General features: G+C 41.7%; 1 long non-coding RNA gene across 1 annotated transcript; it reads left to right on the top strand.

Moving 5' to 3' along the window:
• The first annotated feature begins 8,249 nt into the window (after window positions 1-8,249).
• Window positions 8,250-21,023, top strand: LOC135409429 (uncharacterized). Its single transcript, XR_010428188.1, has 2 exons — window positions 8,250-10,744; window positions 19,304-21,023. It is a non-coding gene; the product is annotated as an uncharacterized LOC135409429 (long non-coding RNA).
• The last annotated feature ends 5,156 nt before the right edge of the window (window positions 21,024-26,179 follow it).

Below are 26,179 nucleotides of genomic sequence, written 5' to 3'. Positions count from 1 at the left end.
GGACGGACCTGTCACCCGAGCAGGGACCCCTCCTCCTCCTCCTCCTCCTCCCGCCCCCCTCCCCCGGCCGCCGTCCCCTCCCCCTGCGCGCCCGCCCGGCCGGGGACAGGGACACGCACTGGGCGCCGCAGGAAAATGGCGGCGACCGAGCTCCTCCTCGGGCCTTGCCGGGCCTCTCCCGCCTCACGTGACCGCTCGGAGCCCCGCCCCTTGACACGCGCCGCCCCCCCAGCGCTGAGGGGCGCGGGATCCCCTCCCAGGGCGGGATCCCTCCGTCTGGCATCCCTTCCAATGGCATCACCTCCCTCTAGCATCCCCTGCCCTGGGGCGCGCTCCCCCGGGGAGGGTCGATGGGCCCCTATTTGGATTCAGCGCGGGGTAAAGTTTTCGTCGAGCGAGTGTGTGTATGTGGGCGGGGGTCCGTCCCTGAAGGAAGCAGTTTTGTATTTCTCAGCCTGAAAGGTTTTTGTGGAAACTCCTTTCGGTGTCACCTGAGGCAAGGGAAAGCGTAAAGGGGGAAACAAAAAAAAAAAAAAAATCTGTTCGCAGGCAGCGAGGGGTCCGGAGCTGTCTGGTTGCTGTGATCGGGCTTCTATTCGGAGTTATTTTTATTTGAAAGCTCACCAGAAATGTCTTGAATGTACATCACGGCCAGCACAAAAACATTGGTGATTCTCGGGTCTTTCATGATTAGCCTCCCACTGTTCTGCTGTTCTGCTGATACTTCTCAGAGCTCTTGGACTTAGTCAGTGGCTCTGTCCTTGGCAGCCAGGAATTTTGTACGAAGTTACTCGGTTTCTGTTCATAAAAGTCAGCTAACTGTTCCTTCAGGTGCATTCTCCAGACCTGATACCTACATCTGTAAACATGGGTACCTATATCCCAGTGGTGGACAGTGAGGAGCAGCTACTTGGAGTCCTCACCTCCTCCTGTGCATTGCCAAAGCACTGTTCCAGCCTCCCTCCGGTCTGCAACTTCCATTACTCCTTACAACAGGGCTCTTCTCCCCCATCCCAAACACACTGCAGCAAATAACACAGCAAAACCACAGGATTCCAGCAGACAAAAGTTCTTCCTCTCCCAGAAGTGCTTCCTGAGGAGTTGTCTTGTAACTGTCCCTCATCCATGAAGACAATGAAATATTTATTGGGCAACTTAAAGAGCAGAGGTATACAAATGATACTCGGCTCTGTCTGCTTGACTGGATGTATAAGTAGGATTATCTGTTTATAATGCATAAGGAAAATTGGTGTCAGAGGAAGGACATCTGGCGAAAACTGAACCCATATAATGCCATTTGTGTGTGTGTGTGTGTAAAGAGGGCTTGCACATGTAGAACTTGCTTCCTTCATAATGCCAAGCTCTTTGAAAATACTCTTGTATTTGTATTTCTTGGCTCCGTCTAAACAGCTTTTGGAGTCCCAAGTATCTATGCTGGGGAAATAAATCACTGACATATACAGCAGCAGACTCTGACATAAGACAGCTTTAGCATAGAGCTGCCCACCATGAGAACAGAGAGGCTGCTATAGGCTACTGATACAGCAACACGCATTGCTGTGATCATCTTTTTATATTATTTCTAGATTATATGGTAAATCAGAGATATAAACAATTTTGACACTGCTGGTATTTTTTATGCTAACTTCAGCTAGGAGCTGGATTTCAACATCCCAAGTTCCTGTTTGGAGAAATTCCATGGAATAGGCCTAAGTAAATTAGGCTTCATCAGTTCTTCTCTGACGATGCCCATTTTTTTTCTTCAGGAACAGTGAAACTATCCAAACAGAGGAAGCTTGTGACCCTAGGAGTTACTGAGACCAGATTTGGACAAAATATTTCATTCCTAAGGGAACAAAAAGTGACCTCGGTCTTAGAGGTCCAAAACCAAAAATAAATTTTGCCTTTTTTTACAGCCCTTCATGTGCACAGAAACCTCACAGTTTTACTCCACAGTTAAAAATTCTGCTTGTTATGTTTGTTCATAAGCAAAAATGGGAGATAGAAGTGATGGGAAAATATATTTTGGTAATTGTTGCTTTTTAATTGCTTGGGAGCCACTAGATACCATTCCAGTGAGGAGCTTTAAGCTCTGTGATAGATAATATCTGAGCACCTCCCAAAGATTTGGAAATTGAAATCAAAATATTATCTCTTTTCCTTTCCAACCCGAAGAAAACAAGTTTGATTAGTTTATAACTCATTTGTTTTTGTTTGTGTGCCTGGGTGTGCTCGAGAATGAAAGAAGGGAGTATATATCTGAAGAGAAACTAATGCAGATAGGAGTCCTATATTTAGTGAAGCAGCAAACTTAAACAACATTCTTTTATCCTGTGAAAAGTTCTTCCATAATCTGGATCCAGCTTTTGTGAAAATGCTGAATCTTACGTTCACAAGCTCCCCAAAATTGTCAGTATTTCACTGGCATCCAGCTATCCTGGAAGGACAAACAAGCTGACAGGGCTGTTTCTTCCCATGTGTATTGTGCAGTACTGAAAACACTGCCTCATCATGACCTCTGTAATTTATTATGTATATAATTTTCTTGCAATACTGTCATTTCTACTCGGTGAGGTGCCTGCCACACTGTAATGCCGGTGATCTGCCTGGGTGCTTTGGTGTTCCCAGTGCTGCTGGCATCCATGCCCTTCCTCCACACTTCATACTATTGCATGCAATTAGGAGACATGTGGGTTGGGGCACTATTAATCAGAACTGGCTTCAGATTTAAAACAGGTGTTTGGGCTGAATTTCAGGCCTATTAGAAATCAGCCCTTCTGAGGCACAAAGCCAGTGAGACACAAAGCTGAGCACATGCTAATAAACTGTCACAGGCTCATTACCAAGGATGAGGGCATATGTCCTAACAGAAACAACAACAAAAAAACCCAGCAACCATAATCTGGGAAGTGAACAGGGCTGGGGAAGAGAAGTTGCAGAGAGTGAACAAGTTTGAAATAGGGCTGGAACAGTGGAACTGCTCAAGGGAATAGTAAGAGTGATGGGGCAAGAAGGCAATGGGAAGGGAAAGCAGAGGCAGGGAAGCCACGTCCATAAGGTTGGGAAACAGTCTATCAGTGTTGTATAAATGATTTGGAAACCTGTTACAATCCAGATGTTTCACATGACCCATTTCAAGGATCACTGTAGTTTCATTTACTCTTAAGGGCTATAGTATTTTCCCCAACTTTTCAGGAAAGGTGAATTTGATGTCAGCCCCAAGAAGTTAGCATCTGAGTTAGAGATATAAGATACAGAACAAGACAGCAGGAAACACCAGCTTCCCAAATGTAGCTCTCTATGACATCTGCCTGTGTCCATGGCCACTGTATGGTCCATTTTTTCATGCACCTCTGGCAATGTAGAGCTCCAGAGCAGCTGCATGGCTAGAACCAGGCCACTCACTGACCATATGCAGCAATCTAGGGCTAGTGATGAACTTTTGAGTAGCCTAAATTTGCCCAGCCTAGTAGAAATCTGCCCATTTAACTCCAGCGTAATAATTTACCCAATATTTCTTTTCTGTGACTATAGTAAGAAGTCAATATAATTTGCGTCACCATAGCAACTTCATCAAATAATTTTATGGACAATAAAGAATTTTTTTCCAGTATCACCTCTAAGAAGATAAACAAAAAGAAACTGGGACGTAGAAAAGTTGCAGTTAAAGTAGCAGTTGTTAGTGGCACAGTGAAATGAAGCAGCCCAGGCATGTGTCAGCAGAGGTACTCAAAGTGGCCAGATTGCATGCGTGGAAGAAAAGGAAGCAAAATGATTATTGAGGACTGCTGTAATATTGCAAAATAATAAAAAACCACAATGGAGTTAGGATACATTTTAATTGATACCCCTCTTCACTATTCCAGATGGGCTTGTTCACAGGTTTTCCTTTTGCTCGTCTTGTATCCAGTTTGTATGAAATTATGTTTCTGATCCTTCAAACGCTTTCTACTCAGCTCCTTCCTTTCCTAATGATCATTATTCCGTGTTCATTCCTCTTTCAAATACGTCACCCTCTTCCATCCAAATATCCACCTTGAACCTATCCAGAATTTTCCTGCTGAAATAGGAACATCCAGCTATTGCTCTGCAGTCCTCTTATATCACCCACTTTTCTTCAAGCTTCTCACTGTCCTCACATCTAGTCCAAGTCTTGTTCTTGCAGATAAAGCCAACTTCCTGAAGTCCATGGTGAATCAGAGATCTCTTTCCTAATTCTCTTCCCTCTTTCTGGAAATGGTGACAGCTTTCATGTTTCTTTTGTTCCTTTCACACTTCCTCTTTTGTAATGCCAATATCCAACATCCTTTCTCATATGCACTATTCTGAGCTCTGCAGCTTGTGTCACCTTCTCATGCAGCTCCAGTTATCTAGTAATTAATGCCCCTTGCTGTTCTGTTCCCCCGAAGGAAGTTGACTTTGTCAAGGAAGAAAGCAGCTGCCCGAGAGCTAACGTAATTTTGACTTGAGAAAAGCATGTAGGAAGGGAGAAAAATGAGTCAGTACCATTTCACAGGAGGGGAACAATCAGAACTAATTTTACTGCCTTCACTTAGGAGCAGAATATCTGGGTAGGAGCTCCCATGCCATATGAGAGTATCAAAGTGGGTATGGAAAACAAATATGATGCTTCTGAATTCGTTTGTGTGTTGTAACACCTTTTCCTTGGCCTGACACGAGACTTGCACCTTGCAAAATTGATGGTGTCATTAACACTATAAGGAGGATTTTTACCTGACTGACAAATGCATGCAACAAATGTCTTCCAGTGTGAGAGAGGAAGGAAACAAGCTCCCTTACATTTTGTTCACACATCCCAGTGGAACTGTCACACACTGACACCTCTGAAGAGCAAGAGGCCTGCTGTCCTCTGTGTCTTCCGTGCATTGCCCATCAGCGAGAATTCCTAATGCACTCCTGCTGCTCTTTCATACCGTGTTTTTTTTCTTGCCAGTGGGCACTCTCACAGCAACTTGCTTCAGATACTGCACAAGGAAAATCAAACCTTACAACACAGCTTTACCAGCATGATAAGTGCACCCATACACTTCCCTAAAATTTCTGGAGACTGTCTATCATACAGGAAAAAAAAATGGCCCTGTCCCAGCTAGTATCACTTGTACTCATTCCTTCCCCCTAGTTTGATGTTGAAAACTAGGGCCTTGCTGCCAAATACTTCTCCCCATCATTGCAGGCTGGCTTGTGAGACTTAGCAGGAGACAGCATTTGATAAGAATCCTTCTCTGGGCACTTCTGAGACGGTACTGTCATTCATTTCACTTCCCTGCCAGTTCACAAGCACCATGCCAGCAGGGTGAGTGCAGGAGGAACTGCATTCCTTTTGGGCTCCTGTAACTCAGAAGCCGCTCCTATAATTTTCTTCAGTCACCTTTGAATCAAAGGCAAGCAGAACACACTTCAATCCCAAAGGAATATTTTTAAGGAAAGTTGCAAGCAAACAAACATTGAGGGTGACAATGGAGCAGCCACTTCAGCCTGCTGCCGAGCTGTAATTGTTACTTATGCTCACACTCTTGCACACACAGACGTGCAGCAGAGCTTAATCAATTCCCTCATTAATGTTGAGGCTCATGTGCTCATGCTCTGTGTCTGGGAAAGCTTTACACCCACATGAATTTTGATGTGGAGCTGAAACAAAAATGTTGATGCTGGCAATGCCAACTATAGAGAGTAAATAGCTGGGTCCTGCCAATGCTGACTTGAATGGGGCTTCTCACCCAGAAGAAAACCTATGTGTGAAAAGTATTCTCATAACTGGGTCTGTGCACCAAAAGTAAATCCTGGTTCCCTCCTCAAACAAATAAATCCATTTATGCCAGTGAGTTACTTTCAAGCCTTGTATAGGTAGGTCCCACTCCCTGGTCTTCATGTGAGATCTGAATCTTGCCTACTGAAGTGAGTCAGGCTATCAGTGTTTGGCTCTATGTTTCAGGGGTCAGTGACTGCATTTACACGTGGGCAGACTCCATGCTGATTAAGTCAAACTGCTGCACTGAAAAGAACATTAACTAAATGCTTCCCAACATTCTGATGGTGTATAAGATATTCTGAATCTTGAAATCCATAGAGGATTTATTCTAATTCATTCCAGTAAACGCAGGCACATAAAATAAAATGCTTTCCATTCAGCGAAATGGAGCAAATGCATAGAAAAAGAAATTAACTGGAATTTAAAAGTGCCTTGCTTTTCAGGATCTGAGAAGCAAATAACTACAGGTAATACTGGACTGAATGTTCTCACCTCCTCTGTCATCCTTCCTAGTTTTATTTCTTGGAGCTCAAAAAGCAATCCTTCCTGAGTAGCAGTGGTGCAGGCTTGTCTTGATAACATACTTCAGCCACACCCCCTCGTCTAGAAGTGATTGGATTGTATGTTCTGCTTGTTTCCTCTGCCAAGGCCAGAGACAGCTGCAGGCCAGATGTGAATGGCAGGGCCGCAGTTCTCCCTTCACAACTAAATGTCAGCACCCACCTTTCACCAGCTCAACGGCCTTGGGGAGATCCCACGGTGGAGGGCCAAATGCAGGAGAATGCACACTCACGGTTCCGCCTCATGTCGTGCCTTCTCTGTGACTCCCCACTGCTTGCAGATGGGGTTGAGGTGCCAGATAGGGGATGAGGTGATATGCTGGGAACAAGGCAATTGTCAGGACTACAGTAGTGGAGTGGGAGAGGGGCTACAAGAATGCTAAAATTCCCTTGGTAGCCTCCTGGTAAATCCATATGGGTTTAAAGCTACAAGTGACTCTGGCAACAAACTTCTGTGACTTCAGATCATAAGTCGCCCACTGTGTTGGGAAGTTGTGTGATGTGAATATTTCCACTGGCTACTGGCTGCAGGCCAACAAATTCACTTTCCATGGATCACAAAATAACCAACATTTTTACTGGTGACTTTTTTTCTGCATGCCGGAGCAAAAAGTGGTAGAGGATCCATGTTTTCTAATGCATCCACCTATCCAGTTCTCTTTGGACCACTTCTGTGTGCTTTCACTAATCAGTTAAGCCCTCCCCTGCTTTTTTATACAGCGTCCCTTTTCACTGGAAAGCCAGACATGTTGGCAGTACTTGCTACCGGAGGAATAAAGAAGGAATAATGATCCAAAAGAAAGTATTATAGTCTCTGAAATTGCACTGGGATATTCTGAAGTCAAACACTAACCCTGCATGTCTTGATATTCACTTGTAACATTCTCCAAGAGAGCCTGTTTATTGCTAAAGAATTTATACATTGCAACAGCTGAAACCTAGGAAGAACTACAAAAGCAAGATACTGGTGAACATTCTGTGCACCAGTGTTTTTTAACCCTTATAACCAAAAAACCAGCAAACGATAAAGGGCAAAAATTGATATCAGATGCACTGAACTTATTCAGATTAGATAACACAGTTGGAGGAGGGAGGAGAAGATAAGGAGTTTGTGCAACATCTTGTTGACCTGAAAGACCAGATGCCAAAAAGAACATTTTACTAAGGGTAGTTGTAAAGAAAACAGTAGTGTAGGCAGGTAAAACCACAGATCAAATACTCTGCAGGTCCATATTTCATCAAACACAGTATGCTTTCAGATGCCAAGTTCTGTTCTTATTGAATCTGTGGCAAAATGCCCACTGACTTCAAACAGAATAGGTTTTGTCCCTGAAAGCTATGAGTATGGCCAGCAATACCAAGTCAGAATAGAAATAAATTGTGTAGGTGAGGAATAGGGAGTTGGTACTGCAAATTTACTGCCTATCTGATCTTAATGCTTTTATTTTCAAATTAACAAAACCCTTTTACTCTTGGGACATCATATCAATCATTGGGTTTTTTAGGTTCACAATATTTTAAAGCCTGTTGGCTGGAATGCTTAATGCTAATAAATTTTATTAGTTTATATTAGTAAGTATTAGTAAATATTTTTTAAATAGTTAACCTAAATGTCCAGAAGCATTAGAAACATTCTTTTCAAAACAGGGCTTTTTGGTATTGCAGCAAGTTTTGTTCAGTAAAGGTCTTTAACCCTGGTATTGCTATTCTCTTTCTTTTACCTTCTCCTCCATTCTGTGACATTTTCTTTAGTAAAGTTTATCAAAATCTATATTCTTAAGCCTTATCCTGAAAGTGGATTTGATAAATCTTTGACATTTCTTAGCCTTGTGGCGTATGTCTGAGCATGGGGCTGTGCATGGATGTGAAAATGAATAGCGGAAGACAAACTACTGAACTTCTTTTGCAAGTAAGTAATTTTGCGTCAAAACAAGTAAAATTGCCAGCAGTATATCTGTAGTATTTTAAAATCAGACAAAAATAGGATTGCTGTATTCTTTAATTAACATAGCTGAAAGTTAGCCAAATCGGCTTCGGACACAGCAGGAGACGTACAGTTTGTCCTGATTTTGTGGGGAATGAAAAAAATGTAATAGTTGGCACATGAACTAGCTGGGCTAACTCGAAATGTTACCAAAACATGTTCAACTAGATCAAATATGGTGGTTTACCAGAGATTAGCCCACATATTTTAACAGAACAGAAGAGCACAGTTTTAAAGTTGTATGTTACTGAAATAAACAAAATCTAGAGAAAGTGATTATCAGTGACACAAAAATTTTGAGGAAAACTACTTACATATTGAAATCAGTAAAGTCTTTTGGCCAAATCCTGGCATTCTTAGTGACACAGAGTAACATCATCCCCTACAAACAGTTTTGTTGATTTGGGAATCCAGCCTTCTATGGCAAATGAAATTTCAAGGTGTTTCAACTGGAGTGAACATTTTCAATTGTCAAGATGTCAAAATCCACCACTTCTTAATTTCTATGTGCCCAGTTGCATAAGATGGGTTTTGATGAGGTTAGAGGTATAATATTAATATGGGGTAAATTGGTTATTAAAGATAAACAAACATCAACTGAGTAAACATCTTATTAGTGCTTACAAAATCTAGCCTAGATGTAGTTCCTGCCTGTATGTGATGGAACTGCACTGTCTTCCTAAGCAGACACTTCCTTGTAGAAATTTAAGGGCAGAATTCTGTCATTCTCAAATGCACATCCTTAAGAAAAGATCCCCTCAGGAGTCATGAAAAAACTACAGAAGTCCAATAAGAAAACCTCTGATGAAACTAGGTGTAGGCTTCAAACCAGTCCTGTTACTAAAAGATAAAATGGATTCTTCTTGAGCTAGTGAGGACTGAATCCGGAGAAATTCCTTGAGGAGGGGCATTGCTACCCTCCCTGCAAAGTTTTACTGTTTTAAATTGCAGTTCAAATTCCTGCCAGTAAGGTGAAGAGGATATGCATTAAATTATTTCATGTGGCAGCTGCTCTCACCATTCACTTCTCTGTAAACAGCCCAGCTCAGTTTGGAAGTAACACTGGCCCCTGTGCTAGAGGGCTATGTGCAGACAGCTACCAAATTTACATTTAGTGGCCTTTGCAATCCTCAGAATTATTTTTTTTTCAAGAACGGAAGATTGCCTCATTCCCAGGTATGACATTTCATAGCTTTAGAAGAAACATTTACCAGAAGAACTTTTCTAAATTGCCTCACAGACTACAACTCTTAGTGTTTCTCTAATCTGGGTCATTTTGTTTCCTAGAAAGTACAGCTCATCATTTCATAGGACTGACTTTCCCTTGCACAGATGCTTTGCCTGTTAAAAAACTTTCCTTCAGAACCCACAGTATAACAGGAGCACCCTTAGGCAATAATTCCCAAATTTGGGCTTCTGACCCTTCATGATATTGTAGTAGTCCTGAGTGAGGTTGTGATTATAGCCAAAATTAAGTAAGCTAGATAGTCACAGGGCTGTGAGCCAGTCTGAAGGGGAACTTGCAACGGAGTTACTAAAAAGTCAAGTGGAACACACCTTACTCTTTTACCAACTTCCATCTTTGGGGAATTTGATGATTATACACATCAGACTGTCGATAAGATGTATCCTACAGTCACAGAGCTTGATGATTATTATAGTCCACACATTTTACAGACAATAAACACCAAGACAGGAAGCACAAAGACAAGAAGGGCCCCAAAGATTAAAGGGTGATGCAGAAATCTAGCCTTTCCTCAAGTCAGGGCCAGTTATTCACTTTGCAGGACACTCCACAGAGCTGTGACCTCTTTAGGTGAGACACAAGTGGTGGGCATCCTTCCACAAAGATCCTCAGATCTCTTTTCTACGCTGACCCCATATCCCTTTGGTGGGAGGAGGTAGGATGGCTCAGTCACCCCACAGGCCCTCTGTCACTTGTCCCTGATACATACTGTCAGCAAAAGCAGAATGCATCCAGGTTCTTTGGTACACAAAGGGATATGTGGGAGCATTTGTCCCCTTAGAGACTTTGTATGAGTAGAGGGAGCAGTGTTGAAAACAAAGACATAATTCTAGAGCTCCTGCAAAAACATCTGGCCAGCACTGTCTCTTAAAAAAACAGACTGGAGGAATGTAAACATGTGTTTGGCCAGTAAAGAAGTCGTTACATAAATGCTAATTATGAAGAGGATTTCCCATGTGTACAGGGCTTTTGACAGAACTTTGATCCCATGCAGGACACAAGTCTCAGGAGTCACATGCTCTGCCTTAGAACTATGCCGACACTTCTCTGAGCCCTAAGAAGCTGCAAGGACATTTGCTGTAGCACAGGAACAGAAGAAGCTTTGATGATTGAAAATGAAGTTTGCACAGCATCATGCTGAAGCAACTCCCTGTTTAATTAAACAGTTCCATTGGTCAGAACTTGTGAATATCTAGCTGTGATGCTTGGATGGCCCATGCATGACAAAATACTGGAAAAAAAATTCTAATGAGTCTCTCAAACTCTCATAATCTAGTTTAAACCTAATCTAGCTGAAACCATAATCTAGCCGAAACCAGACAGAAGAACCATCTATCTCACCTGCTCAGCAAGATATTATCTTCTGCCCAGTGCCTGCCTTTGGTCTCCCCTCACCTCCTGCATCTTCCCAGAGGTCTTTACAATGCCAATACAATTCAGGCTACACCTACAGAGCACACTACAGCAGGTAGGTGCAGTAATGAGAGGGATTGCTGAGTCAGAACACCTACAGTGTGTACTGCAACCCAGCTAGTTTGTTCATTGTATGGACTAAACATATTCTAAGGTCTTCTGTATCCTTCCTGACAGTTCTTCCCTCTTGTCCTTGCTTCCTATGCCTTTCTCTTCCTTCCCTCTCCCCCCTTACCTTCCACCCAAAATTGTTTGCCCCTTAGTCTTCTCGTGGCCCTAATCTTGACCTACACTCTTCTGCTGTCTTCTTGGGACATGCTTTTTAAAGTAGGATGTATTTAAAGATGCTTTTCCCTTAATGAACATCAAACAAATAGTTAACAAAGGCCATACATTTGCATTAGAAAGGGCAGTGGAGTCATTACATTTTTGCTGTTATGAGTGTAAGATTCTTCTCTTAGCTTCCAACGTTTTAAGCTGTTAGGATCTGACTTTCATGCCTTTTTCCTCCACAGTCAGGAGAGATTCAGATTAAACTGATCTTTCCAGAGGGATGGTGAGATTCTCACATGGGTAACATGACTCCAGGCTCCCACAAAGATCACAAGAACGGGGAAAACCTTTGGCTTTCTTTGCTGTGAATAGTGCCATTTAGCAAAGGGAATGACTCACCATGTCCAAAGCGAAGCATGTCCTCAGACCCTTGGGGTGAAGGCACCAGAAGACCAGTTTAATAATCAGCTTGTGGCATTGCTTAAGCAGGCAATGTGACACTCCTCCTGCCACTGCGGCTACCTCTACCTCATGCACTGCCCTTGTTCATGCAGTGTTTGTGCTGCGGGGTGATGAATCTCACCAGGGAACTAATCTGACCAAAAAATACCGCTGGTGTTTTATCAACACTTTTTTTGCAGAGTTACTTTTTCACTTGCATTGGAGTTTCCTGTTCCAGTTTGTGATGTGGCTCCAAAGTCGGGAGAGTAAAGGCGATGAGAGGTGGGAATGTACAGGCAAGAGTGGGAGTTTAGGGATATGAAAACCATAGGTCTTTGGCAGTCCAGTGACAGAATATTGAACCATACTTTGGGACTGAAACTTTCTGTTTGTCTTGCCTGTTAAACTCGTATGTCATGTGGTGCTCTATAAATAATGTCCTTTGAAACTATAGCAAGCCTATTTTAAAAGAGAAACACAGTTACTGAATTTATCACTGTGATTTATCTTCCAGCCCTCCTCCCTTCCCAGTTCCCTGTGGCTGAACTACTCATTAATGTATTTCACAAATGCGAAACAGAATACTCCATTGCTTTTGCCTCCATTCTTAAATAAAATTGTGAGAATCCAGCCTTTCAAAATGACTAAAAAAAGCAACAGGACTTCTACTCAGGAAGAAAGGGAGAGATCTACATTTGAGGCTTTAGGGGGTTTCACATAGCAAGAAAGAATTGAAGCATTTAAAACCCAGAATTCTTAAGTGACCTTTTAACTGAAGGAGTGTTTTATATATCAGAATTTCTGCCTAGATCCAAGGGGCTGTATAGGAGTTGTGTACTGGCATCAGAGAGAGTTTGTAGTCACGAGGTAAATGTACACCTTGACTTAGTTAAGATATTAATGCTGAAAATAGCAGTAAAATATGAGCTACAGTTCTAAAGTTGACAAAATTTGGAGCATATTTATGTGCAGTAAAAATCTGCCTCTGAAGGAGGAAATAATAGTTCATTGATAATATTGATTCTGAAATAAACTCAGTAGTGTCAGAGGTACAGCTTTTCCAAGAAGATGATTCTGTGAGTGCCATTGGTACCCACAGAGCAGGTGATAAATTATGCATCCTTGATCTATGGCCTCTAGCCACATTACCTTTTCTTTAAGTGATGTAATAACAAGCTCCAAAAAGGTGTCAAAACCCCAGCTGTATTTAATATTCACTCACAAGCTTTTGTCACAGGCAAGCATGATTTTTTGGTGTCTTTGACACCCGGGAAAGAAGGATGACTGAGAGACCTATAAATCTCAAAGTCCTGCTTCAGGCATAACAGAGTGCAGGAGAGAAAATTATGACAACGCAGCATCTACATGGTCAAAGTACTACAGTTGTAATAACAGCCCAAATAACCTTGTAAAGCTAAGGAGTAAACATTATTATCTCCATACAGAAGCTTGCCAAAGGTGATATGTGCTGGAATTTATTTTAAGTAAGATAGAACTCTTCAGTTCCTCTCTAGAAACTAACAAGAAGCTGCAAAGTAAACCTGTAGCAGAATTAAGAATAGATACTGTGTGTCTTGCTGGAATTCAAGCTCATACCACCTCACAACCATTAAAATTTCCTATCCAAGAGGTGGCTGGAAGCTATATCAAAATCTGGAGTTTATTCTGTTGTTGCTGCAGGGTGGGCCAGTTGTCTGGAATTTGTCTCCTGCAAATTGTCCTTCCTTTTGCATGTCCCTGAAAAGAAGTAATCTTTGTTTCCGCTTCTGGTGATAAACCACAAGTTAAAACAAGCAGGTTTTTCCTTGAATGCCAACCAGCTATTATTATACAATTTGTTATCGGATCAAAGCAAACATGACCTTAGCCCTCGGACAGTGCATCATAGCCCCATACCTTTCACATGGAAAGGAGGAGGAAGGGGGAAGAGAATACCTATCCTGCTTTGCTCTCCAGATGTGACTGCAGGTATTTTAAACTGTAATTATGGAGCCAGCTAAGCTCTTTGGCTTTCAGACTGCTGGGATGTCTTGCCGCCTCAGTCTATTTCTGGGCGCTGTAAATATTGCTGTTCATGTAGCAGGAAAATAACTGAGCCACAGACATGCTGACTAATGACTCAAAAATGTGAGGACAGAGAGAAGCCATACCCGTTTCTGAAGTCACTTGCTCAGCAAATCAGGAGATTGACGCAGCCTTTATACCTTTGTAATAGTCCTTGCTGCACCTGAGGGTTCATATTGTGACAGGTGTCCTTCCTCAACCTGCCCCTTTCTGTGCCTTGCAAGAAAGACAGACCAGAGCTCAAACTTGCCACCTGCAGGAAGCCTTTGCCAAGAACAGAGGATACTTTCCCAAGCTGATAGCTCTGTTGTTGACATTTATAATTCTTTGCATTTTACATTAAAGCCCACCTTCTGGAATTGAGTGGTAATGGGAGAAATTCAACTTTTGTTTATTTGTTTCGAAGGTTTCTAGTGTTCAGGTTTGCAAAGAAAGGACTTCTGAATTCAGGGCTCAGAAGTTAGAAGGAAGGGTAATCCCTCTCCGCAATTGCTATCTAAAGGAAATTATGCGATTTTTAAGCAAATCTTATGGTAATGAAATCTGAGTCATGATGTTTTAAGATCTGGCCTGTTGATAGTGCCTCTTTTAATGTCCTTTGCATAGTCCCACAGACTCTTTCACATCTGGTCGTGGACCCAGCACACAGTTTGTGCTGTATAACAGCAGCACAACAGGTTTCCTGATACCTGCTTGCATCTCAAAAGTCATGTCAGCTAGGCACTGCTTGCACCTCCACAATTACTTATTTTTCTTTTGAGAAAAGGAAGAGCTTTAGGCCAATGTGGATGGCACAGGTGGATGGCTTTTCCCTGCTTTTCTCAATACAGTGTTTTCATTAGCATTAAAAGTGAGCTCAGTACACAGTGCTGCTGTTCTTAAATATGGTTCTTTCTGTAAAGCTTCAGCTCAGCATTGTTTGGGCTCTGAAGATGATCCCCTTTTCACATGCTGCTCACACTTTCCATTATAGCATTTTGAGCAATTACAGAATATGTTACAGACTAATTTATCCCTCACAACACCCCTCAGAGCTGCACAAATGTGTTTTATTACCCTTCCTTTACTGATGTAGAAAGCAAGACATGGAAATAAAGGTGATATTCTTTCCTTTGTTTTTGTTTTTTTTTTGGAAAAGAGCCAAATTTATTAAAATCTGGCTGAATTTTGGGGGAGGAAAGTCAAGATGTGGGGACAAATCTGAGATAAACTTCTACTATTCCCTGGAGAGTGTTAAAAGCAGTTCTGCCATGACCTTTGGAGATCAGGTCTCTGGGAGATCCTGGACATGACAAAAAGAGGTAAGAGGGGGCTTTGTGATGAGATAAATTTTCCATCAGTCTCAGTTGAAGGTTCCAGTTTGCCACTGCAGAAATAGGAGGCAGCGAGTGACACAGAATTTTTAAGGAGCCTATATTTACAGGGACAGCAAGGTGGCTATATGAAGTGACAGGGCTTCAAAGTTCACTCAGTTCAAGTGGACCTTGAGAGGAGGAGCTGTTGGTAAAGAATGGGGAACAAACACCATGAACAGCAGAATGGTGGAAGGTTTGCTGTGACTCCTGTTCTGGTTTAGCTAACAACACCAATGAGCCCTCCCTGCTCTTGCTGCAGCTGAAGTGTTCCTGGCTCACAGAGGGAAAGGCCAATCCATTAGGAAAGAGAAAATTGGATTGATTAAATCAAACAGAATTTGGAATGCATTCATAAAGTCTGTAACTCGCAGTGAACAAGATATGTAATCCAAGTATGGGGGGGGGGGCAAAACAGGGCTTTTAACTTAATAGGAAAACTATATTCTAGTGAGAATGTCAGAATGATAGAGAGGTATCATCCCCTCACCCTTAGGACAAGGCATTGCTTGAGGGATCTGGATAGGATTTCCCAAGAGAATTATGAATTCTATGTTAGATGAAGCAACTCCTATACTTAAAAATCAATGGAAGGAGTCTCTAAAACAACTAGTACCTGGCAAAAAATTTGTGTTCTTTCACTTAAATTTGTGCCACAAACTGATCTTCCTCCATCCAGCTGCCTGTCCTAGGCTCCAGTTTCTGGAAAAGGAAGGAGATGCCTCTATCCATCACCTTTTTAAGACTCAGTTGACCCACCACTGTCATTCCAGAGGAGCAGAGAGAAATACGTTGTTCCTCTGAACTCTGTAATCTGTAAATTTGTTTGGGATTTAGAAAACAAGGTGATAGATGTCTTCTAAATGTCAGAGACAAGATAGATAAATGTTCCCTCCTTAACCTATCATTTTCTTTAAGTTTCCCCATCTGTTTCCTGTCTTCTTATTCCTTGTTAATTGTGGGCTTTAGAGCTAAGAACTGCTGTTGTATACAGCATGGACAGCCCTGTGGCCAGGATCCCTGACTCCTCAGCACTACCAGAACTGTACTGGTCACAGCGGCAAGCTCTCTTGAATACACATGCAAAGAGAGCCCAGTCATCATTCGTGTAGCTCTGTGCTTTCACTTCCTATATCCAGGAGAATCATTAGCCAACATGTTCCGTCCTGAGAGTGATATTTCTTCTTCTCTTCCTGTTTTCTTGTTCACTGATTTTAGTTAGCCTGGTATCCGGTGTTCCAATTTATATTCTGATCTAATCCCACTGATTACTGTAGACAAAAAATGGAAAAATCTCACTCAGGCAAGGAATTTTTTTACAGTAAGGCTGGTGAGGCACTGGAACAGGTTGCCCAGAGAAGTTGTGGCTGCTCCATCTCTTGAAGTGTTCAAGGTTGGACAGGGCTTTGAGCAACCTGGTCTAGTAGAAGACATCCCTGTCCATGGCAGGGAGCTTGGACTAGGGGTTATTCAAAGGTCCTTTCCAACTCAAACCATTCTATGATTCTATGGTTCTATGACAGAAATAAGTTCACAGAGCAGCTCATAAGCATAATTATGCCTTGTTGCAAGATGAGGGCTAGCACACATTTGGGTAAGGCTTGTCAGGCTGCATTCCCTCTTTCTTCTCCCACAGAATCTCTTCTTGAGGCTGCACTTTTCCTCTCACATTTTTATTTACTTTTGTCCCAACTAAGACCCCACCAACACTGTGGGACCTTCTCACCTACGTCCTTCTGGCCTTGGCCAAGCCAGTCAGTTGTGGTAACAGGAGGACTGAGCTTGACTGATCCCCCCAGTTGTGAGGTTTCTCTTCATTTGTCTTTTTGACCTTGTACAGAATAGCAGTTCTGTTCCAGCAGCTTACCAGAGTGTTGCTACTGTTGGGAGTCCTTTCCTCTTTGTGCCTCTCCACTCTTAAGTTTTTAACCTTTTGTTGTCATCTCTTTCCTTCTTTTCAGTCATTGTTCCCTGTAGTCCTTTGGCTTCTCCTTTTCTTTGCCTTCTCTGTTTTTTCATCCCTCCTTAATTTCTGAGGGAGTACTTTGATGGTGTTTCAGAGCTGGGCTAATTCCCATCCCTAAGACCCAGGGACAAAAGAGACAATGGCCAAGCTATGTTGGGGTAGCCCCCCAGCCTAAACCACTTAATTCTGGCTGCTTTTACATTTGATATCTACCTTCAGTCACTGTTGGAACCCTATCGCTTTTCCAGTCACTGCTAATGACTGATGAGGTGCTCAAGATGAGCTATTCCCTGGGTCATATAACTCACACACTGCTACTGATCTTGTTAACACAAGATTTTGGTGAGTGCAGTTGAATATGTTGCCTTGAGATCTCCAAAATATGTTTTTCAACAGATGCTAATCCTGAGCTACCCAAAAACCCATAGGTACAGGAAAGGCAGATCATGTTCTGCAAATCATACACTGGGATGTAGCCAAAGTACAAAAGAAATTAAACAAAAGCCTCAGTCAGCCCTTTGAAGGTAAAATGTGCAAAATATTTGCTCCTGTTAAAAATACTCTGACCTCTTTTTTTTTTCATGTGTCAATCTTCCTGCAAAATCATTTGCCTCTATAGCCTTTTTTCCTCTAACTTTGGACACAAAATACACAGTGTGGATGGCTGCCAAAATGGTGAGGTAGCTTCTCTTAGAGAAGCTTCTCCTCACTAAAAGAGGACATCTGGGCATTATCGGTTAGATTTTGTCTCACAGTGAGAGGAATATAAGATTTTTCTGCTTCCTTAGTGCTACAGTCTTGTGCAATGCTTCAAGCAAACTTCATTTTCACTCCTTTTTTTCAGAAGGGGCTGCATTATGAGCTAGCCAGAAAACTAAAGCCAGGCTGGTTATCTCATACAGCTCATAACATTATTGAGGAGCCACTTCCCTTGTGGCTAAGATTTTCCAAAGACATGGATAATCTGAATGTACTAAAGTCTCTAATATTTGAGTGGCCTCCACAAAATATCTCAGAAAGTCTGTTTTTGGAAAAACTGTGCTCCTCATCTGTAAAACTGAGTCTTTTTCAGTTGTCTCAGTGTAAATGGGCAGTAACAAAAATCATAGACTTTTGAAAATCTTGGCAAAGTTATTCTTCGACCTCATAGTTACTATGTACGTTTTAAAAGACCCCGCAAACTTGTTTGTATTATTAGAATCTACGCGCAATAATCCTGAACCCTCCTCAGACCTGTCTTATTTAGATGTGGATTCAGGCAAGCAAATAAGAATGCATTTATTATGGACATTTGGAGCGCTTCAGCAGAATTATCAATGCTGACTTTAGCTTGTTTCCTGAGGTAGACATGAGTAGTATCTTCCCTCCCCCATTAACTTTCTAGCTCCTCAATAAGACATTACAGAGAATTAGATTCTTCTCTGTTGCCAATTTGAACAGGAAACATTTAGCGCTAGTGAATAGTAAGTATTTCCCATATGCAAATTTGCTCATTTGCTGCCCCTAACTTCTCATTAAGGGAAAGGGTCATTTATTTTGCTTAAAGCTTTTCCTGGGAGCTATTAAAATTAACAAGATGCTAAGTGTTTTACGGAGGAGGGTCTGTAATTTCCTCAGCTGGTACAGCTGGAAAATCCACATTTATTTGTTCTCTGCTCAGAAATTACTGGGATAGACATGTACTTGCTATGTAAATACATTGTTAGTTTCTTGGCATGTGTCCTCATGTGGGTCAGAGTCAAGAAGGTTAATGAAATATTTAAAGTGAATTTTTGCACAGTATTTTTTTAGCTCTGCAATGGATAAACAACAAAGCTAAGAGCATGTTTGTATAAGATATTTAATCAGTTGTTTTCATCTTACAGAATGTATAGAGGCTATTATCAACATGTTCTTATACCACTTGAATGAGATTATGCTCTTCATAAATACTCTTTTAAAGGCAAATTTGAAATTCATTTGTAAAGTTGTATTGCTCTAGTAATGAGCAGCAGAGCTGGTGTCTCTCTGAGTTTGCTTTAATTTATGCCAAACTGTCTGTAGTTGCTCTTGGGCTTGAGCTTTTTAGAGGAGACGCACCTGTGTCACCCCTGTAGGTCCAAAAATCAGTGGAGCTCAAAGAATCTGAGTATGTTGTGTATAATAAAGACAGTATTTCTGACGAGCTCCCCTGGTCCAAGACATCCAAACCAAGGCATTATGAATTGTTGACTTTTTTCTCCATTTCCTTGCAGAAGTCCTTTAGCAATGGAATTTCTTGAATGTCATCAAAAGAAGTCAAACCCAGATGTGGACTGTGCCTGCTCAGTATGTCAGAAGTGGAACCAGCTTTCTGTAGTTTCCCATGCTGCAGTGAGAGAAGGATTAAAAACTAAGGTATTTGAACACCATGAAATTACCCACAAATGGAGCAGTGAATGTGTTCACAAGGACTCTTTGCAAATAAACAAAAAAATGTCACCACTTGGATAAAACAAGGATTGTAAATAAAATGCCAAGATCAAATAGCAGCTGTACCCACTGGAGCTGGAACTGAAACAATCTGATCCACTGAATTTACTACTTAACAAACAAGAGTTTGACTGATAAAAATGCTCTTAAGCCTTTCTAGCTTTGTGGTAGATACAAGATCACTCCAAAGTGGCTTTACAGGAGCAGGCTGTACTGGTGGAGCATGGCAACAGTTTGACTTTTTTCTAAGGAGTGGGTTTGGCATCTGCTGAACAGGTTGTACAATCATAGAATCATAGAATGGTTTGGGTGGGAAGGGATCTTAAAAGACCATTGAGTTCCAACTCCCCTGCCATAAGCAGGGACATCTTCCACTAGGCACATTGCTCACAGCCCCATCCAACCTGACCTTGAATGTTTCCAGGGATAGGGAATCTACCGGCTCTCTGCAGCAATCTATGCCACTGCCTCATCACTCTCCCAGTAAAGAATTTTTTCCAAATATCTAATCTAAACCTTCCCTCTCTCAGTTTAAAGCCATTTCTTCTGGTCCTGCACTACATTCCCTTGTCACGTCTCTCTCCATCTTTCTCCTAAGCCCCCTTTTACTGGAAGGCTGCAATAAAGTCTCTTTGAAGGCAGAACAACCCCTTCTCTCAGCCTCTCCTTACAGGAGAGGTGCTCCAGCCCTCTGATAACTTTTGTGGCCCTCTGGTCCCACTCCAACATGGTCATGTCTTTCTCCACTGAGGACTCCAGGGCTGGACATAGTACTTCAGACAGGGTGTCACCAGAGTGGAGTACAGACATGAGGCTCACCACTACAAGCCAAACACATAGTCTGAAAAACACCACGAAGTTTAGATTTCTGTTTTATTTCCATTCTGCATTTGGAGGCAGAAGCTACTGTCTTCAGTGAACTTGTCATTAACAGGATGAGAATGATACAGGACAAGTCTCTGACTCCATTTCTGCTACGGTAAAGCTGAAGTAATTCTGACTATTGGGATGTTTTGCTATGGATGACCACTTTTGAGCATTTAACTGTTTATTTAGTCCCTTCAGTAGAATCACTGATGTTAAGAGTAACCAAGCATGGTCTCAGTTGGCCAATTATTAAATAAAGAAGATAAGATTGCAGTTGTGGGCAAATTTCACACACACAGTACCACTGATCTTCTCACAGTGATACGGTGTAGAAAGACAACCTGTCCTGGTTTTAACAGTATAGGAACCAGGCATCTGAGACAGAGATGGTTTCACTCGGGTATTTTTAGAGGCATCACGATCTATTTGTTTGGCAATTTGTTTGATTGTGGTTTAACTTTTAAAAATCTGGAAATCAGCTTTCTTCTTTGTGGCAGCAGAGAATTTTTCATCATTTTCAGCAAAAACAGTATAAGGCATGGAATCTGGAACAGATATGGTTTTCTTTGGGATATGTATCAGAAGTTGGAGTTAATGGGTAGCAATAACGGAAATAAAATAAAATTCTAGCTTAAACAGTGGACAAAATGCTTTGTCCTGCTAAGACTCATCTGTTGTTCACTTTTTGTGAGACTTTTGCAAGTTCTCCAATCCCTTTTCCAGGATAAAAGTAAGCCACATCTTACAGACAGACGTAAACTCCTCTTAAACCTTCTGCAGTCATCATAAAAATCCAAAGAATGACATCAGCCTTAAAAATATCCACCTAGATTGTCAGCTGAGAAACATGTTGTTAAGACCAAAAATTTGCCCAACAAACTTGCAAATTCTGGTGATTTGTATTTACAAATAACCCAGCCATGCTAGTCAGGGCACTCAATATTTTTGACATTGTAAGTGGATATGCTCAACAAGTCAGCGTGTGCCTCAGCAAAACTGGGTGACAGGAATCCACCAGCTTAAAAGGAGGATTGCATTACGCACGAAAGGGAAAAGCCTGTTCAAGTGAACAGTTTCATTTGTATCTCACAGCAAATTAGGTTCCTTCACAATCTCCTCAAGGGAGTGTGGCATCACGAAGCCTTTCATCGGGGCCCTCAGACTGGGCTCTGCTTCAAACTCCTTCAGAAGAAGAGAACAAACATCCTCCTTCCACTGAGCCGGATGTTTTCTGAAGGTGGAACAAGGTATCCTCTGTACCTCAAAGGGAGGAAGGATCACATAACACCAGGCATAAATGTGGAATTACCCGTTTTCATAGGCTTTTTTATTATTACTACTTTTTTAAACCAGGAAGCTTTTCCACATCCCAGTTCGAGCTATGAAGTTCTATGGGTTTCCTCTGCTTTGGATGTACTGACATTCAAATCCCAAGCTCTCAAACAGTCATTATGTGCTGGGCATCTTAGCAGAGAGGGTGGCTGGTAGAACATTTCACTCTCATAACAGCCCTATGACAAGTACAGAAATGATGTATGTGGAAAAATATTTATCAGGAAGCATTTGTTGTATTTTTAGTTTCTCCTTTAAAGCAATTTAGCGGCCAGAAAGCAAGGGAGAGGAGAGCAAGTTCCTGGCATACTATCAGTAACTTCTCTGTAGACTTCAACTTTGGAACCTGGTGCTGACCAGCTACACCTGAACTTTCTGGGAGTTGTCAGCAATTCAGATTAGGGTTGAAGCATCTTTCTTCTGGCACCATGCAAGCAGTGATTCCTGCTGTTTTCTTCCCTTAACTCAATATCCTGTTAATCCTGTTTCAGGCATTGGAACAGGCTGCCCAGGAAAGTGGTGGAATATCCATTCGTGGAAGTATTCAAAAGGTGTGTGGATGTGGCACTTTGGGGACATGGTTTAGTGGCCCTGGGTTAATAGTTGGACTCTACAATCTTAGAAGTCCTTTCCAACCTAAACCATTCTGTGATTCTAATCAGTAGAGCAAAAGTTATTTCTGTAAACTTTTTCTTATATGGATCACTCTAGAATGAAACAGGTTTGTATTCCTGCTGTAGAGTTAGTTCCCCAGGAGGATGAAAAAAAATATAGCAAGGGTCTGTTTCTCTAGCAAAGTGATAAGTTTCAAGAAGGAACCTCTGTGACATTTGGTCATTTAAAACAGCTCACATTCCTCTGGACTCTTTTTTGTTGTTGCTTTAATTGTTTTGCATGTTTTGCCCACATATGCAAAAATACTTAGATGGAGATGTTGTTAAAAACATTCTGGAAAATTAATTTTTTCATTTATGTCCAAGAGAGGAAAGGGCGTGATTAGCTTAAGTGATTAGTAAAAAGGGATTTGAAGTTTTTCATCTCCTAGTGACTCACTTCTAGGCTGCAAGTTGCAATGATTTCAAAACTGGCCAATGTTTCACACTTGCAGCCCCATTTCCCTACGTGGAAATGTCTGTCACAAACCTCAAAACACCTAGTGTTTTCTATAAATTTGTGAATGTTTCCAATCTAATAGACTAAAAGATGAATGTCAGGGAGATGACCTACCCTTTTATGTATAAAGGATCTAAATCAAGGACAGAAGAAAGTAATTCTATAGGTCTTTGTGATTGATTTATTGTCTTGATAACGAAAGTTATTTTCTCTTTTACACAGTCAGGTTGTCCACATTGTAAATTCATGTTTATGGAATAATGGGTCTTTTTAAACATTATTAGAAACAAGAACTGCATAACCAGCAGCAATGGAAGCCTTTACATCTCTTTCATCACATGTTTATACTTTAGTAAAGCCTTTGACAAAGCATTCTCCTGGAGAAACTGGCTGCTCATGGCTTGGACAGGTGCACTGTGGGTAAAAAATTTTCTGGATCGCCAGGCCCAGAGAGTGTTGGTGGATGGAGTTTCATCCAGCTGCTGGCCAGTCATGAGTGGTGTTTCCAGGGCTCAGTGTTGGGGCGAGTTGTGTTTAACATCTTTATTGATGATCTGGTCGAGGGGATGGAGTGAACCCTTAGTCAGTTTGTAGATGACACCAAGTTGGGCAGGAGTGTTGATCTGGTGGAGGGTAGGAGGGCTCTGCAGAGGAATCTGGACAGGCTGGATTGATGGGCTGAGGCCAATTGTACGAGGTTCAACAAGGCCAAGTGCTGGGTTTTGTTCTTTTGTCACAACAACCCCAGGCAGTGCTACAGGATGGGAGTAGAGTGGCTGGAAGGCTGCCTTGAGGAAAAGGACCTGGGGATGCTGGTCAACAGCCAGCTGATCATGATCCAACAGTGTGCTCAGGTGGCCAAGAAGGCCAATGGCATCCTGGCCTGTATCAGCAATAGTGTGACCAGCAGGACCAGGGCAGTGATTTTGCCCCTGTACTAGGCACTGGTGAGGCCGCACCTCGAATGAAAAGAACAGAACAGACCAAGAAGCCCTGACAAAGAACAGACTTTTGGCTCAGCTGACTTCAGAAGATAATCACAAGCTTTCTGGAAGCCAATTTAAGTGCCATGCCAGAACACAGTCTAATTTCTCTGTTAAGCCCTTTGCCAGGAAATAAACTATTTCATTCAAGAGGTTATTGCATTAAGCAGAAATGACTAAGGCTGAGATTCTGAGGTCCAGTTCAATGCTGAATGTCACCTCACTTGACAAGCAGACCTTAAGTAACAAAAAAGGCATTCAAAAGTGAGCTTTTAATTCAGTTTTATTTTTAGCTGGACCTTCCTGCTTACTTCTAGATATCTTGTTTTTTATCAGAATGAGTTAAAGCTTCATGGAGCATAACATGAAGGAAAGCTAAGCTGCTATGGTACATGACTGAGTAGGATCCTACTGAGTAGGATCAAATGGGTGAGAAACTGGTGATGCTGGATGGCAAATAAGATTCCCTTCTCTGCACAGAGCAATGCCCAAGTGTGGTGCTAAGCAGAATTTATTGAAAAAATACAAAATACCAAATGTATTCACAAATACTTTAATCAGTTTGCTTTATTCTGACTTCTGCAATCAGAATTATTTGCAAATATTTGGATGACAACCAGATATTTTTTCACAAGAATGCCACTTCATTGTTCTGCTTAAAAAATTTCCGTCATTCAATTAGGGATCCGAAACAATGTCTTGGACAAAAATGACATGTTTGCTGCAAAGCAAACAAAAAACAAACACAAGCCCAGTGGTTTTTTTCCATTAAATAGCTGTCTTTCTCCAGCTGGTTATCCCAGTATAAATCCTAATGGAAGCAAGGCTCAGCAGTTTCTATCTCTGTAAACTCAAGGAAAAATGCAGCTGCAGAGAGTAAAGCTGATCTGGCCCAGGTACTTCCAAGAGAAGAATAGATCCCTTTCATAGTGAAGACAAAGACTTAAGCAATCGACCACACAACATGAGTAATGGATAGCAAAGTACGCAAAGAAATGATTCACAAACAAGCCATTGGCTGAGAGTTATTAACTGATTTGCTCACTGCATTCTGACATACACCACATTTTTTAATATTTCTTAACCAAAAAAGGTCTCCTGTTTGTTGCAGATTTTACCCAGAACTTTAGAGTGACTGGAAAGAACAGCATTGCTCTGAATTTAAATTTTTTTAAAATGGAAGTTGAATTGAAAAACCTTCCTTTGTATGAAACATGAGGCCTTGACCACTTTTTTATCGTTACAACTACAGCACTTTCCACAGAAGTAGGGTGTTAACCTCCGAGATGTGGCTATGTTCCAGCTCAGATGTTTTTTTTTCTTCCTGAATTTTCTCTGTAATTTCAGCTGGATGACGTATTCCTCACTTCCCTTCCTTTGTGTAATCCTGGTGGTACAGAATGGAAAAGGCGGCTGTGTTTCCCACCACAGAGATCGCCTGCTGCTGAAATGCAACTAGCAAGGGATATCTGCACAAAGAGAACCACATCTGTACTCTTTGATGCATTTAAGAGAAGCTGCATATCCACAAGGCAGAATTTACCCCCAGTTTATTAAGCACACTGTCATCCTCCTTAGATAATAGTAGTGCAGAAATGAGAGTGCTGTTATCCTGGGGATTGCTCATTGTCCATTCTTCACCCAGAAAACACAGGTTCTTTTTGTCAAGTCTCAAAAATGACAGAGAGGACCATGATTAACTGAGCAAAATTGGCAATTCTGCAGCATAATAAAGGACAAAAACTCTAGAGGAACAAACAACCTGTAGATGGTCCAACCTTATAATACGTAAAACTAACCCTGAAGAGCTAAAAAGGAGTCCAGTCCGGCGTCCCTTCCTCTCCTTCACATTAAACCTTTTGCTTATGCACGAGTCAGAAAATCTTCTCTGCCATGATGTCTTGTCAGTAAGTGGTGCCTTTTGGAAGCAGACATATTTCTCACATATTCCCACACTACTGTTCTAAAGTGAAAGACTGCTTCTCTTTTTTATAGGCATGAATCTGAGACAGGCCTTTCTTAAAGGTCTCTGAAAGGTCTGGGCTGGCATTTTTCCACTGCACCACAATCTCCCTCTTAACATGGCTACGTATCTGGGCCTGGAATGAGCTTGGCTGATATTTTGGCAGCCCATAACTAAGTAAAGGAAGAAGAAGAACTCAGGATGCTTTTCAGAGCCTAAGAAGCCATTTAATAACACGAGGACAAAGTCAGTCTTGATATTGCTAATATTCCATAGGAAATTCTCCTCATCCTGAGATCTTACTTCTGTAACCTTCCAGGATTTCTTTGCATAGTATAAAGAGAGACACAGCCAGAGCTGACATTTGTGACTGAGATCCATCTCTGCTCTGAAGGTTATAA

Source organism: Pseudopipra pipra, chromosome 2 (genome assembly GCF_036250125.1).
Source record: "Pseudopipra pipra isolate bDixPip1 chromosome 2, bDixPip1.hap1, whole genome shotgun sequence".
Lineage (NCBI taxonomy): Eukaryota > Metazoa > Chordata > Aves > Passeriformes > Pipridae > Pseudopipra > Pseudopipra pipra.
The sequence above is the reverse complement of the archived record's forward strand: the minus strand, read 5'-3'. Positions and strand labels throughout refer to the sequence as shown.